The sequence below is a fragment of the Rhea americana genome, unplaced genomic scaffold (assembly GCF_003343005.1).
Source record: "Rhea americana isolate MKP2758 unplaced genomic scaffold, rheAme1 scaffold_38, whole genome shotgun sequence".
NCBI lineage: Eukaryota > Metazoa > Chordata > Aves > Rheiformes > Rheidae > Rhea > Rhea americana.
The window spans coordinates 6,316,195-6,333,174 of NW_028186512.1; positions in this window are offsets into that span (position 1 = coordinate 6,316,195).

A 16,980-nucleotide genomic window follows, 5' to 3' on the forward strand; every position below is an offset into this window, starting at 1 on the left:
AACTGCAAAGCTATGCAAAAGCTAACGTTCAAGGAACACAGTGTTCCATCATTCAAGGGACTGATTTAAGGATCCTAACTTTCAAAGGTCTCTGGAGACCCTTACATATGCAGGATACTCAAATGGCTCATTAAATATATGTGCAACTTGCTTGCCCTTGGTTGCTCCCAGGCTGCATAGGAGTGTGCTTGCATTGCCTGTGTGACCCCATCAGAGCCCAGCTGAAGCCTGCTGCCCTGCGCATGTTTTGTTTGACGAGGTCTTACAAGGTCAGGCTGATGCGTTTGAAGAAGAGCAGCAAACCTGTTGTATATATTTGCAAAATTCGCAATGACTACCCAATGAATATTGATACTGATCTACTTTGTCTTAACAGCTGCTTTAGATACTGGTGCTCACAACCCTTTAGATTTAAAGGGTAAGTTTTGACAACAATGGGTATAGAAAGTTTCAACAGAAACAACAGAAAGTTTCTATTGACTAAATTAAGGAAATCTCTTTCTAAAATTGCTCAARTATGGAGGTGATGTCTGAAGCAAAAGGATGAAAATGTTTTAGAATTATAACAGCTAGCCTTGAGAAAGTTGTGACCATCAGAAAATGTTATTAACTTTTTCATATACATGAAATACTGCTGATTGATTCATGTGAAATAACCCTTTTATTCTGAGATTAGAGAAACCACTGTTACATTTATTTCTGTTATTTTCAGAAATTTCTCTTTAAGGGGAAGAGCAGGGGGAATCTAAATGTTTAATTTCAGATATATCTTCTGATCATGAATCTTTAGTTGATTTTGGCAGTTATAAGGCAGTATATGCTCACAGTTGCAAATACAACTGAAGATATCCTTTTAATCTGCTAGCACTTCTTGTGAATGTAAATATCACCACTTAACAGCTTTAAAGCATTAAGAACATCCCAGTAATTTGTTWTTGCTTACTAAATGCTTGGTATAGGTCTTGAAGTTGTCACCAAAAAGTTACTTTTGAAATAAGAATATAGTCCGTGGTACAAAAGGGAATTGCTTACAAATGCTGATGGTCTTGGACTAACTGACTGTCTTGATGACTTAAATCTAGTGTTGGTAGATACTGCAGTTAACTAAGGAACTATACCTTTAGGAACATACCATATTAAGTGCTTGTTATGTTGTATACAGAAAGATATGTAGGCTATAAATTATGTGTTACTATCTATCCCTTTTTGCTTAATGTTTTCCTAGTTTTTCCAAAAAAAAAAGGATGCAGAATAAACTGGTGTACTAGATTGCACAATGAACTTTTTTCTATAGCCATAGAGTGACTATAGATCTACTGGGTCAAATCATCAGAAACTGTATTTATGAAAGGAGTGAATTTTTATTTGGACTAATTTCATCATTTTGGCCATGAAACTTCCTTTTTTAAGGGGCTGTAGGTTTTTACACTTGCTTGCCCTCTGTGTCTGAATKGCTTACTTTCAGCCGGTGTTTTTTTTGAGCATGGCTGAGGCTCAACATGGCTACTCCTGTGCTAAAACCAGTAGGAGTTACAGCACTGCAAGCTTCARGTATGGCTATCAATATACCTTCTGCAAGTGATGTTTTTCATCAATACAAGAAAATAAAGCTTGGCAAAGTTACACTAATTGTACATCTTCATTGGGAGGAGAACAGGATTTAGAATTAAGATAAAGCTTTCTCTGGTAAAATCTGATCTACCTGATTCCTTGGACCTAGTTGCTACTTTAAAATAGGTGGAAACTCRTGTTGTTCAGTGAATTTTCTCACACTTGGAACATTGTTTTCACTCTCAGAGCATAAGCGTTTGTCTCTGGAGGAGCATTCTATTAGAATCACCTCTGCTTGGTAACTAGCAAGACAGGCTCCTAAGTTTAAATAATATTGTGAACCAAAAAAAATAGAATAATTTTATTCTAGCTGAATTTGACTCACTTGAAATATTAGTAATACTTGAAATATATAAATTATTTCATGGTACTTAAACAGATGTACTAATATCTTCCTCTRTCTTGTTCTTTGATTAGTAAAGCCTTACCTTTCTGTGTGAAAAATATTTGGAGAAGTATGTTAATAGTCAGCTAAGTACATGATGCATTTCTTTTTTTAAGCTGGAAAGAAGACTTGAGCTAATACCCTCAAGAAGTACAGTAACTTGCTGTTGATAATCTCCATAGATGATTTCCTGGGATTTTTGTGGGTATGCWTGCTGTTTTTTTCTCCTTTTTTTTTTCTTTTTGCAAGATTAACTACCTAGTGGTGTCCTTTGAAGAGCTCAGTRGCTCAAGAAAGAGACACCTTATCTGAGGTGTTTCATTATTCCTGTTCACATCACCTGTCTCAGCTGATGCCAGCTTCAACGAGCTGCTTTTCACCAAAATGATGATTGTGGGCAACAAAGGCGGATGCAGAAGCCCCAGCAGCTCAGAGCCACCTTTCTGACTGCTGCCTGGCGYGCTGCGTACCGAGGCACGTCAGAGGGAGCACGCAAACGTGGCCGCGCTGCTCAGCCCAGGTTTCAGGAAGGAGCAGCCTCCGCCAAAGCTGGAGCTTCTCGGAGGTGGCAGTAAGCGTGTTTGGCGACTGGTAATTTTCGGTGTCACGTAGTCCCAGAACGACACGCCGAAGCGCGCTGATGCCGTCTGTGAGCAGTTCCAGTAATGCTGGTTCCCGTAGCACTTCCCAGCCTGAGGTCGGAACGACAAGGCTATCGGCTAAGAGCTTTTGTGGTTCTTTTTTGTGTCTTTGCAAGTGGCTCAGTTGCCCAGGAGGTGAGGATTTTAACGATGGYTTGAAAGGTTGATTTCTTTGGTGGTCCATAACATCCAGGAGAGCTTTAAGTTTTCCAGCTGTTTAGTAGTGGGGCTGACAACAGTATTGTCCACAGAAGTAATATGTCTCCCCCATAATTTCAATRAAGTTGTGAAGAAACAGAGTTATATTAACAAAGACTTTTTATTAAACATAAGCAGAGCTAATTACCAAAGTCTTTACAAAGCARTTTATTAATAATAAGGTTGGGAGTTGGAACAATTTATAAGGAAATCTGAGCTTTGAGTTGGTTATGTAGCCTAAAGTTGTGAATGTACATAAGGCCTAAGAGATTTTCTTTCTTCATTAGTTTAATGATAGTTAGCTTTTTATTTGAGTAAGCCTTTTCATTTTTTTTTAATTGTTGTTGTTTGTAGAGACCAAGTTTTAATGTCTGATATTCATGAACTTTTTATTACATTTTATTAATCCTATATTATTCTATAATTGCATTGAARCTGTCATGCCTCAAAAGCTGGTAGCAGCAGAGGCTTCTCTCACAGCTGTACAGTGAGAAAAGTAGGAAACTTAATTCCATGAAATAAAACCGAGGGATGAAATGTGGAGACGCCAGCTAGCTGCTCACTCCCAGAGGGGAGCTGACTATTACATCGGGTGAGCAGGTCTAAAATCGCTATTGCAGATCCTTAGTTTGAACTGACAACACAGTCTGTAGTTTTCTTTCTGGTGGGTCTGAAGGGTATAAGTCTGSGATACTTGAATGCAAACTAATCATAATCTAAATAAATAATGGTACCAGTTGTYTTACTGTAATCTGCTATTTAGAAAGCTTGCTATTTCATGTCATCTATTCCTCTATTGTCTCTAAAATCAAGAAAAAGGATTTGAATTATGGTAGCTCCTGAATTTCTTCTTTTAAGTATAATCCTTCTTGTCAGGTCAGTTATTTCATTCTTGTTCTTCAGATATTCTTTTTCTTTTAGTGCTTTCTTACCTGAGACACCTCTCAGGCTGCTGATTCATCTGTTATTTCTGACTGACCTCACAAAGTGCTTTTTCTTTAGCTCACCAATTTTTTGTCAGTTCCGGTAAGTATATCTGAATAGTTTATATATGAATTAACTCTAGCTCTTTGTGTCTAAGGACATTCATTACAATTTTCACTGCCCATGAACAGTCATAAAAGCATTTAACACTAATTCAAGTTTAAATTTGGTTGACTAGGTAATAAATCACTCTTCTCTTTTTTCTTTTATCTTTCAGATCTCTATTGCATTCATTATAATGTAGACATACATTTTCTGTCCTTCTACTGCTCTTGTCTGATACAGCTTTTGCAAACCTCCTTGTATTTGTTTTCATATATTAATAACCTCTTTGATTTGAAGCAGCTGTTTATTGATATTAGTGAGATGTGTGTGTGTTTACACATACATATGTAAATATGTATAAAGCTCATTTTAAGATTTATTGGTTGTTTGCTTTTTTGTTTTGTTTTGAATCTTCTAAATAGAGGGGTTTGGCTCTGTGTRCTCTGTTCTACCTGAATCTTGCACCCAGGGGCTAGCTCTGGAGGGAAAGGCCACACTGGTCTGCTACCATTTTGCTCATCCTACTGAAATAGGATGAAGAAGCCACATTTTGGATTTGCCTTTTCCATCTCTGATGACCAGCACAGGTGGGGTGTGGATAACCTGAATAAAAACTGTCGTCTTCTCCGATCTGTTCTGTTGGGAGATTCTGGCACGAATGCTGCTGCTTTGGCAACGAGGTCCCGTCAGCCTCTGGGCAGGTGCTTTGCAAGTCCCTGCTCCCAGGTGCCTGCCTTGACTGCACCACTGCCCACCACCACAGCCTTTCTCTGGGAAAGGATTTGGGAATGCTCGCTAAACCAAATCAGTGCAATCGGATGTGGTCAGGAGCCCCCGACTGCCTTTGGAGTTTGGCTTTTTCACTTCATGTGCACAGCGAGCTCTCTGCAGCAGAAAGCACCTCTTTTTTTTTCTTTCTAAATGTCTCCACAGTAGTTGCCATGCCTGGACAGTCCTTGCTTGCAGAAGAAATGCTCTTTGCCTCATCCTTTTCCAGAACAAAGGTGGCCTGGGAAGTTAGTGGAGATCCATGACAAGCTCCTTAGAGCTTGAACTTCTGCTGCTGGTCACTGAGTCAAACAAATAACACTTCTAGCAGCTTCTACACAGAAGTGTTTCATTATGTTGTCAGGCATGAAAATTGTATTGCTGCTGTATATGGATGTTTTTAGAAGAAGTGACAGTTTCTTGATTTATGTGTCTTTAAGATTTCAGCTGAACTGGTGATATGAGTAAAAAAGCTTTCTCACTGAGAAAGCTTAAGAAGGGAAACTATCCTCAGATGCTTCTCACAATCCAGATTAAGCTTCCTGTTGGGTAATATATGAAACATTTTAAGRCTGTGTAGGAAGAAAGCTCTGTTTTGGAGCTGTTAAAACATGACTCACTCCATTTAAGAAAATGTTTTGGCTATACTTTGAGGTTAGTTTTAGCTTCTGAACATATACAAGGCCATGTTGAAAAGATTGATCTGGGATCAAAACTCTTGGCAGAAAAGTTCCTGCCTCGGGAGGGAGAGGGGGGGCATAAGAAATTTTTACTTGTGTCTATTATTGTAATTGTTGTAAACTGGAAGGACAAAAAGGAATAATAAAAGAGGATAAGGAGGAAAGGAACTACACAAAAGCTTGAGGGTTTGGGAGATAAAATAGGCCAAAATCATAACTGCTTTGTGTTTTTTTTTCTCTGGTAGAGTTTGGATATATAAATACTTTGGGTATTGCGTACTTTGTAGTTCTCTTACTGGCTTTATAATGTCATCTCTGTCTATCCATCCATTTGCTCCATAATAATTACTTTTTCTTAATATTATGTTTTATGATACATGGAACTGGAAGCAATAATCAGACCAGAAAAGGAGTCAAAATCTTTCATCTTTTTTGCATAATTAGTAGCTGTTGTATAACGATAAACAAGAAAATTTATTTCCATGCACTTCCTCGTACATGAGTCTCATCAACTTTGCAAGGATAACTTCATTAATCTAAAGTAAGCAGCTCACTTTTCTGAGAGTAGAAAGTGTAGYTACAAATGCAATTTCAGGGTCTCACTGAAGCATTACAAACTTACGACTTCACGTTCACTTCATGAAAATCTTTCCTCCTTTGTGCTCTTGTGATATATTTACAAGGCACATTTAATAGTGGGCACTGCTTGAAAGATATCTACCATAACACACAAACATAAATGAGGAGCACACCATCTGGCTGGTTATGTATCCTGCAATCAGTTTTGAAAGGCAGGCTTGTTCCTGGATTTAGGTTATATGTCTTGTATTGTATAGAAAAATATTTGTCTACTAGCACGTAGGTGAGGTAATCACCTGCTTGTAGCRTGCTGAACAAACTGAAGTTTCTCTGCCAAAGCACTCCCAGAATAGCAAGCAGCAAATGACGTTCTATATATGCCGTGTTTTTTTCTAAAACTTAGTGGAGATGAAGCAACATGTTTCTATTGGTATTTCTTGATGAAACAAAATCTTCTTTACTTCAAAACTCACATTTTTTTTAATGCTAAAAAGACTGTAAATCTGCCAAAGCCTGACTAGTTTCTGCAGTGAAACTGTGTGCACATGTGCACGTGTATGTGTTTTCCTTAACGCAAGATGTATGCAAGTAAACAGCAGATGTTAAGACTTTCAGATATTTAAGACATCAAAGTTTTCTTACAGTAATATATATGGGAGATTTAAATATGTATCTCATTTTAAAAACAGCAGGAGATATCTGAGAAACATATTGACAAGAAAAAAACAAGAAATTTTGCCTAGTACAATCCACTCAATATATTATTGTCTGCAAATGATCTAAGAGAAGAGCAAGTTTAATACCTGGAAGCTTTGCAGCAGCAGCTAGTCAATACCCAAATATGAACAATTTTATTTTTGCCTTCAAAATAAGTATCATCTGTGTAAATGATTTGTRTTAGTTATGAAGTACATATATCCTGACTAGAGCTTCAAGATTTTATAGTCAGGAATAGAACCCTCTTTGTCCCTTTAGAAAAAAATATAAAATAAAAAAATTGGCTTCTAATTTGTCTCATAACTTAAACTTGGACTTGCAATTTCTAAAATTCTTTTTCAGTGAAGATATCTAGTCTTGTTACATAATTCTAGTGAAGGAGGATCTACCCTGTCCCCTGGTATTTTCTTCCACGACGTTAATTACCTATGTCCTTTAAAGCTTGCAACAAATCAAAGTACAGCTTATCTAAACAATGCAGATCTTGGCTGCTCACTGTATTTTCTTTGTTGTCCCTTAACATATTTCTTCTTCYAAGCTGTATTTAAGAAGTGGGCCAGAAGGACAGAAGCAAGCCCACGTTTATTCCTGTGTGCGCACCCGCCATCTGATCTTTTATTTTCTTTGAGTGGGGTGCGGAGCCAGTTAAAACTCTGAGGGTTTAGAAGTGTCTCCCATTGATCTTTTGGAACAGCGCTGGTTTGGACCTTCAGTTCTCAGCGAGAATTTGGCACCACGCTGATCGCTTCTGTGCTCCGTAATGGATTTGTCACAGCGGCGTTTGTAAAGAATCTTTTCTTGAAAATATAAAGACTTCCTTCCTCCCTTCCCTCCCATAAGAAAAAAAAAAAAAAGATAAATAAATAAAAAGCAGACTGAAACAGACTGGATAAGAACCTACTAAACCCTGTGGGAAGGGGAAAGGTAGGAAATAAAGAAAGAAAATTCTGTGCTGAATCTGGGGGCTTATGTAACAGCAGCAACAGTGTCACTAAATGGCAATATAGGACAAGATAAAAAGAAAGTTGGCAATGCGTGCTGGTTTTGAAATTTAAAACCAAAGCGAACAAACAAAAAAAAGCCAACACATTCCTGTGCTTAAGAAACCTTTAAAGGGTTTTTTAACCAGCAATTTCAGCAATAGATTTACTTGCTTGTTCTTTTTCCAGATGCAGCTCTGGTTCTCTTAAAAGTTTTATGGTGTTTCTCGTTTATTGCAGTATAGGAATATATGTACATATGAATTAATGAAACAGAAATTTCTCTTTGATCGTGAGGTACTTTAAAAAAATGCTTTAATACATAGTTTCTAGGTTTCTGTAAGAATATGTATATAATCAGTTTCCTTTACACTGTCACTCTTCTAAGAGCACATGGATAATTATAATTGTAAATCAGCATTAAAAAATTAAAATTGCTTTTCCTTTGAATGCTTTCATATCTGCTCTATTATACATGATGGATTAATTTCCACTCACGCTTTTCAAATACCTTTGAGCAAAAGCATTGTTTTCACTACTCAAAATCTGAACCTCCTGGAGCAAATTATTACTTGTTGTTATTATTTAATTATTGCTACAATACAAACTCTGGCATCTTATCTTAAACTTKTTCTCTGCAAAAAAGTTTAGGTAAAGCCTTTCTAAATCCCTTAGTCTATGCATATTTTTTTATTGCCTGTTGAATTAAATAAGATTGAAGCACTCTATCTGATTTTGAAGTCTTTACCTCTTTCTAATGAAAAATTTCAAGTCGAATAGCACTATATAGAGCTCATTCCRGCTAATTTTTTATATGCCCAAAACTGTATTTCATCTTGAAACGCTCTATGACCACGGGTCCTTTTGTTCCGTTTTACAATTTGGGAAGGCAGTATGTCACAAAATGCACTGCAGAATGTYGCATGCGAACATATTTATCTTGAAAACAATAGATTTGGGATATTGCATCCAGAGGAGCAAAGGAAAAAGCAGTAAGGTCTTCGGATCACAAAGTAACCTTCTTTGACCTGCAGTCAGGCAAAAAAGAGTTGAGGAGGAAGTCAAACAGCCTGTTTTTATGATGTGCATGTGTTGCTCAGGGCCTGTGCACGTTTTGGTTTAACAGCAGAATGTTTAATAGAGTTTTATGTTGTTCTTTTTTTTTTTTTTCCTTGCACCTTGCATCCTTGTGGAGAATGTGTCATCTAGTCATCTGATGACAGATGTTTCCATACAAGGTACCAGTCTTTCTGATTACTATCACTATATGGGTTTTTAGAGCAGTGAGAAGTTCAATAAAATAAATATCAATGTGGTAACAAGATATCTTTAAGGTCTCATTCAGATAGTCCAGCTCAGCTCTGCTACCACCTTCCTTAGGATGAGCTTTAAATGGCACTGCACTAGAAAGCTTCCATATTTTTTTTAACTATTTATCACATCAGTACTTCTTAAACTATTTTCCACAAAAAGGAAAATAAAAATTACTTCCTAGATATTCTTTCTCTCAGGTAATCCAAAGTGATGAATGCAGTGTGCTACTCATTAGCTCTGTAACACAGATATCCTATTTTCTCAGTGTGATTCAGGCACCTGTGAAGGAGTGAAAAAAAAAATACACTCTTATTTCTGATAGTTTTATGATTTTGAATAAAATGATCATAAAATATTCCTATGGACTTGTAATTATAAATATGTGTGTGTGTATAATTTACTGATTGCAATCAAGCTTGTTTAAAATAAGAATTAGCCTTCATAATTCTATTTCAGTGATGCTCTCCCTAAACTGTAACTGACTCCAGAGTTACAGTATTGATAGTCATATGCTGTATTTACAGAAAATTATGCATTATGAAAAACCTGTAAGCAACACTTGATTTATGAATTTCCTAATCCTACACTTTGGAAAGCTTTTGTGCTAAAGGTTGCATGCAGTATCTCATTATTTAAACAGAGTGAACTATATCATTGCTGGTGGTGTGGAAACTACAGCAAAGGTGTGGACATAGATTTTGTTCTAATATGATCAAATCTCACTTCTTCTAAAAACTTGTTTTTTTTGTTAATTGCTTTCCAGTCTGACTTTGTCAGAAAACCTTGACGGCAGTATCTCTGTTGTCAGTTCCCTCCTAGAGACAGAGGAGGGTTATGAGGGCCCGCTAAGCTTTCAGTATTTTCCTTGAAGATTGAATTCATTTCACTGGGATGGGGTTTGATCACAGAGCRGTTTCAGCAGTTCTAGCGGGTCCGCTGCCTTTTCTCGTGTGCTGTCCCTAGGAGGCCRTAAGGAACAGCTCTTAAGGCAGCCTGGCAGGCATAGCCCTAGTACAGCAGGAGGAGTCGCTGCCTCCTGTAAMGTGATGAGGCAACCGAGATGAGGTCATCCGCTGGTACGTATTGTAGCTGCCCATCTTCTCTTTCCTCGTGATAACATAAGATGTGGAAAACGGTGCTGAGAGCAGAGCAGAATGGAGGCAGGGGAGGCACGAGGTAGGTGGGGGTGGTGAGAGGTGCTGCACGGGTTCGGAACTTGGCTGAAGGCAGAAATTTTATTTATTAGTGCAAGGTATGTTATTAAGGATGTGAAAGCGATATCAAATCCTGGCGAAGTGTAATGGATTCAAACTGGAAGTGTTCTTGGTCTCACAATGTGGTGGTAAATGGGGAATGGTTGTGGAAGAGTTACAGTCTGAGCAGATTTTGGTAGGGTTTTTTTTGTTKTATTGTTTTACTCTATTCTTTTAAGATTTAGAAGAAAATGGAACAGGATCCCTGGCATTTTTTTCCAACAGTAGGATATACCATTAGTATAAAGCAGGTGCAAGCAAATTCTGGAGTTTAATGTACCAAAACCAAACTCATTCAATCAGGAGAAATAATAAAGGAATAGTATCTATTCCCAATACAGGTGCTGTAAGCAGCTTGGACTTCACAGCTTTCACGAGTYCCCCCAAATAATCATCTGATTGCGAATTAGCAAACCTAACACCACAGACAGAAGTGCTGATGCAGGCGTTAGTGTATTCAGGGAACATTTAGTACGATGGTCCAGTAACAGAGCGAATAGTTTGAAACAAGAAAGYCTTGTAAGTGGCAGCTACCCACAACTTTATGAAGGAGGTTCAGGCTGGRTATAATCGAAAATATTTTCTCCACGAGGACAGCCAACCAGTGGAGTGACAGCCCAGTTGTGCAGTCTCCGTTCTTGGAAGTTTTCATGACCRACTCGATCAAGCCCTAAGCAGCCTGGTCTGACCTTTGAGCTGAACCTGCTGTGAGCAGGAGGTTGGGTTAGAGACTTCCTGGGTCCAGATTAGAGTAGGAGCTACTGGAGGAGCCTGCTCAGTCCTGTCATCTCCACATCTGGAGAGCTGCTAACGAAATGGAAAATGATCAGTGAAAAATTATAACACTAAAGGATTGGAACTTTTTTTTTTTGTTTTAAAACAAAAAAAAAAGTTTTGAGGTAGAATAGAAATCCATAGTTATAGATTCAATGGTTCTACATATTTATAAATGGAGAATTTAAATGGTAATTTGATCAAATTGTATGCACTAATTTCATGGGGAAAAAAAAAAAAACTTCAATAATGTGGTCTTCAGTCCAGAAGACAAAAATATATTGAGACTGGAGGCTGAAAACAGATGCCACATAATCAAATGAGACAGAAGATGTCCTTATAAGCAAAATAAAACTAAACTGAGGTCATTTAACTGGAAAGCTTACTAAGTGTTTTGGTTGATTGGCCATCACTGGTAATTTTTAATCAAGTTCAGATGCTTTTTCTAAATGAGGTAATCTGATTCATATGGAATCAAATCAGAAAAATCATATGACTTGTGTTATGCAAGAAGATGAATTAGATGAGTACACTGAGTACCTCCATTCCTCTAATTTATGGAAATGAAAAATAATTCAGTCCAACCTGACAATGATGCCAACCAACACAGCAATTTCCTTGGCTTGAAATTATGTCAAAAAATCAGATCTTTTCCTTGTTCTAAAAAACAAGAGTATTTAAGCAACTGAGGTTCCARCTACACTGTGTTTTAAAGTTAAAACACACAGTATTGTACTACATCCATGACACTGGCCCCAGTATATGTGGAGTAGCAGTACGTTAAGACATGACTTTTTATATACTACTGTACATTGTGTAAACACAGCATTTAAGGAAATATTGCCAGCATTTAAGGAAATATTGCTTTGATTGAATATGGCTAAACTAGACTTCCAGTACAAACAAAAAGTTTAGAAAAAGGCAGCCTCTTTTTGTAGACTTTTAAGTCATGGAAGACATTTAAGTTGCATGACCATAAAATGGTAAGAGGACAGTCCCTTAGTATTCCTTGGATATACGTCTTTGCAAAGTCAGTAATGTGATTTCCATTTTGAATAAGTGGAAGTCTCAGATATCTGATGAGAACTTTGGCAGCTCTGTCACACTGAGGCCAAGAATCCAGCTGTGAAAATGTACAACAGAGGTGGAGGGGGGAAAAAAATAGAAAACAGTTTTCTCTGCCTTAAGAGAGAGTGGGAGTTAAACAAAATCAAATAACTTGAAGGGCACTCAATTCCTTTCCTTCCTCAATCTAGGCTACTCCTTTCTATCCTTGAAGCCATTAATGATCACAATCAATAGTAATCTGATGGTTTCACAACTTTAATGTGTTYTCTTGGAAAAATAATTACTACCTAACTTATCTGGAAATACCAGAGCATATTGAATTTTTATGAGCAAGTTGTAGGCATTGTTTTGTCACAGCATTTTGCTTGGAAATAGAGTTAGGATGGTTTATGTTAATATCAAGAAGTGTTTTGACCAGTAATCTTARTCATGGAAATTAAACTTCACCATAAATGTTAAATATGGCTGAAAACTCCAGAAGTCCTGCAATAATATACTTGCATAAATGTGTAACTCCATCATCTGACAGTCTCAGGACGTAGGTATGTTATACAAAACAATGATGCACTGAAACTTCCAGTTTAGTGAACTATAGAACCACATAAATAGGATRTGCATGTCAKCCCAATATTAAGTTTTATCTAGTAGATAGCTGTATCCTTTTGTTGCTCAGGTGCTAAAATAGCTCCACTGCTTCTGGATGAGATGTCTTGTATCCAGGYCGTGGTGTGCAGTGCTGGGGGAATATCTGGCGTTAGCTTGGTTTCCTACGTTGATGCAGGGGCTGTACATATTTGAGTAACAAACTCCAYGAGAGAAAATGTTTATTCCATGAAGCACTGTAAGTTTAGAAACCTATGTAGAATATTTTTGCAACTTGAAGAAAGAAGTTATTCTAAGAATTTAAGAGGAATTCTAATGCCTTTTTTTTAAAAAAAATAGAGAGTGAAACATGTAAGAAACACGAGTTTCAGTAGCTACATTTTTGAGTTTGTGTAAATTTTTCTATTTCTTTTGTAGGTGCCACCTTCATGTTTTAAAGGTCTACTTGCAGCACATATCCTTTTCTGTGCGTGTTTACTGAAAATCTACATAGCTTTTCTCCTTTGCCATATTCTTCTACTTTCATGGTTATGGAGCCATGAGGTACAAGCTCTGAGTAATTGCATAAATGTTAAACAAGCAGGGTAGGGGTCATTGGGCTAATTATTTATCCTGTATCCCTCTAGAAAAGGAAAACAACATAAACAAACAACTTTTATTCATCTAAATGAGGCTGCTACTTGTACATAAACTGATACAGCCTATGCCACTGGTAGGGCTGAGTGGGGTATAATATCAGATCAAAATGAAAAGCTATAACAGTGAAAAGAAATTGCATGAATCTCATTATCATGAATATAGCACTACAGCGGCACTTAACAACACTCATATTTTCTGATGGGAAGATGAACATTTTATCTCATCTATCTCATCTTTACTTTTTTTTTTTTCTTTTTAAGTCAATCATTTTTTTTCTGTTAAACTAGTTAGAAAACTTTTTTTAAAACCTTTTTTTTTTCCCCCTCCTCTCATAAAATGTTAGAGGACACAATGTTCAAGCGATGCATACTGCTGCTATGGCTTCCTATTCTCATGTTCTCTATTTTTTTTCTCGAAATGAAATCAGGCTGAAACTGTAGTCAAGACATACCTATTAGGACTTGCATCGTAACAGAAATTCAAGAGTTCAGATGTTTTTGTTTAAGTGGTTTAAAAAAATACTGTGTAATTCAGTAGCTCTGAAATTTGGAGCCACTCGTGGGAGGGCTGAGTAGATGTGTGCACCAGTGTTTTGAGTATATGAGCAGGGAATTAAACATTATTTTTTCCTACGGCATGCCTGCAAAACCACACCTTGGCAGGGGGGAAGAAGTTATACTCTGAATGGCATGGATGGGAAGCAGCAGGCTAGAAGCCATCTCTGACTTAGTATGGCCAAAAATCTAAATGTGACCCACATGGTCTCAGATATGGATGTTTGCCCGTTTACTGTCTGGTATCTGCTACCTTAGGGAGAAGCAACACTGAGAACAGCTTTTGCAAAAGGCAAAAGCAGTCTCGGTAACCGAAAAACATATGGGTGAACGGAGCAGCCAAAGAAGTTTGCGGCCTGCTAGGTCTCGCGTGGCAAGGGGGGCTCGGAGGGACGTACGGCAGCTGTTGAGCCTCCTCTCCCTGCAGCTCCCCACCAGCCAGCATCCGTTTGCATCGAAACACCGATGGAGCCCTCGACGGGAAATGCGATAGGAAGCGTCTGCCTCAGAGGGCAGGATTTTCAGCCAGGGGGAAGACATCACTCAAGCACACCGCAACGCTCGAAAGATACTCTGTTTTGACAGGAGAAGCAAGCAGCACGTTTACCCGAGGTGTGCTTGGAAGGGCTGAGGAGAGGTGTGGAAGGCTTGAGTACTCGGGGAGAGAGGAGGTGCACCTGGAGGGTACCACCAGTGCAAGGCACCAGAGGCGGATACCGCCTCTCCGAGCCCCACCTTTGCCTGGTTTAGCTCCGGGACAGCGCGAGTCTGTTCCTCGGGGATGTTCGTGCCCCCATCGCCGCCTGTCTGCGGCAGCCCAGGGTGCGGGACGGTGAGAGGGAAGCACCTTTTCTCCCCGCTGAACCGGGGGAACCGTCCTGTGTGAGTTTGTATTTCTCACTCTCTTCTTCTTGAGGAAACTGTGATCAACTTGTTATTGATTGTTAAAGGATCTTGCCTTGCCCAAGCGCTGGGATGGAGCAGTCTCTTCGGGACCTGAGCTCCCCCATTTCTACAGGGTGGCCGTTGTCCTTCTGATCTCTTCAGACTAAAACACGGTTTTCACTTAATAATAAAAAAAAAAAAAAAAAAAAAAAAAAAAAAGTGCAGGGCAGTACAATTACCCTGGTGGAATTTGTAAGCAGGGGTGAGTTAGGAAGCCAGAAGGAGATTAATTGGAGTTGTGAGATCTCAAATCTAGCCCTTAATTTCTGCTCTGGAGCTCTGACTTGAATGACATCCAGCTACTGTGTCTAGATAGTCAGACAAGGCAGTAAGCTACCCCATCATTCACCTATATTATTTTTATTTTGCCTAGTTAGTTATTTCTTAATTAAATTCTCCAAAGACTTTTCATATGTTAAAATACACTGATATCAAACAGGATAAATAGTAAATTGTGTGTTTTCAAATAAACACAGATGACTCCTGTTTGGAGGCTTTTTAGCCCTTTTCAGTCCTAATCATTACATTATTTGGTTGCATCTTTTAATAAATCATTCTGAAAATTGTATCCAACCCCAGTTTGTTAGTTTTAATTTACAGCTTCCGGACTTTTTGTATCAAAACTGGTACACATAGAAAATCTTGAATGTTTACTGCGTCATAGCAGATTTCATTTCCTCTAGGGTAGATGTCTTAATTCTTTGGTTCCAGGAAAAAAAGCTGTTGTTTTAGAGAGCTTCAAATGTAGCAGAACACTTATTCAAAGCTACTACATGTGATGAAGCTCTAGGGGAGGAAAAAAAGCTTTAAACTACTCTTTGCACAGCTGACTGTTAATGACCACAACTGAAATAAATATAATCAGTGAATATATGCAGTAATTTTGAACTTTTATATACGGTTTATGTTCATACTTAATTTTCTATATACGATGCAATACAGTGGAAAAGTTTTAAGCTTTACCTAGTATGACCTGTTGTTGATGACAATAATGAAATAAAAATCTTCAGCAGGTATGTTATATAATCTGGGTTTGATAATTACTCTCCCCTTTCTGGAAAGTAGCTGATTAAGCTTGTTTGGTTGGTTGGTTTTGTGTTTTTTTTTTTTGTTGTTGTTTTTGTTTTTTCTGGACTGCTAATTTATAGGCACCTTTATTTACACCCACAATGCTTACATTCCTGTAATGCCCAATATTTCCAATATTTCCTGTTGTCAGGCAGGTAGACTTATAAAATGGGGTATCATACTGTAAGTAATTTATACCCACAGGTAAATTTGAGTCCTAGAACTACGTTCACAAGCTTATAAGCTGTTTTTCTTTAAAAATAAGAGTGATTTTCATGATAGACGTTTGTAATTGTGCCAGCAAGCATGCATAACTTGTTCTGTCCTGGTGAACTCCAAAAATAAGGCAAATCCCTTCTACTGACAAGGTATATGAAGCTACAGTAGAACGGAGTCTAACTGAGACCTAATCTACCCAGGGTCCTGCTGGCATAGTGCGGAGAACCGCAGCGTGTTTGAGAATAAATAGGGCCCCACTGAGATTTTTCTAAGACTTTGAAAATAGACCCTTATATCTGAAACTCTTATTAGTGAAATATACAGAAGCAGGGGTTGATTCTGGCTAAGAATAGGGTAGATTCTCTTCTTAGTTGCAGCTTGTCAGTTTTGTCAATTCAATTTCATCATCTGTAAAACAGGGAAATTTAAGTAATATTCTTAATTTTTTCGAGATCTTGTTCTCTGATGAAATGTACTTATCCACCAATATTTTCTAATCATTAGTATTGTTTCTTACCTAATTCCTTTGAAGCTGCTGCCCTAATATGTTGTTAATATTGTGTTAGTTCAAGGAAAAGGAGAGTTTTCTGGAATTCTGTTTTTAATAAAAATCCCCAATTTGCCATCTCCCAGGTGGGGGAGTAGGGGAAGACGAAAGTAACTAAACCCTTGTCAAATTAAAGGTCATGTGGGAAAAAACAATGACTGGTAGATGGTTCTCTGCTTCCGCCAGTCCTATTGACCATTAATCAGAAAAGTAAGGAAGGTATGCAAGCTTTAGGAAAAAATCTAAGAGTTTTTCTGAAATGCCTTTGTTTTTCTTGTTAAAATATATATTTTTTAAAAAATGACAAATGGTAGGAAACTGACCTTTCCGGAGTTCTTGTCGTACTGTGAAACTACTTCATTGCTAATTTTCTTGCAGGACTTGCCTAATTTCCTCAAAGTCATTTTG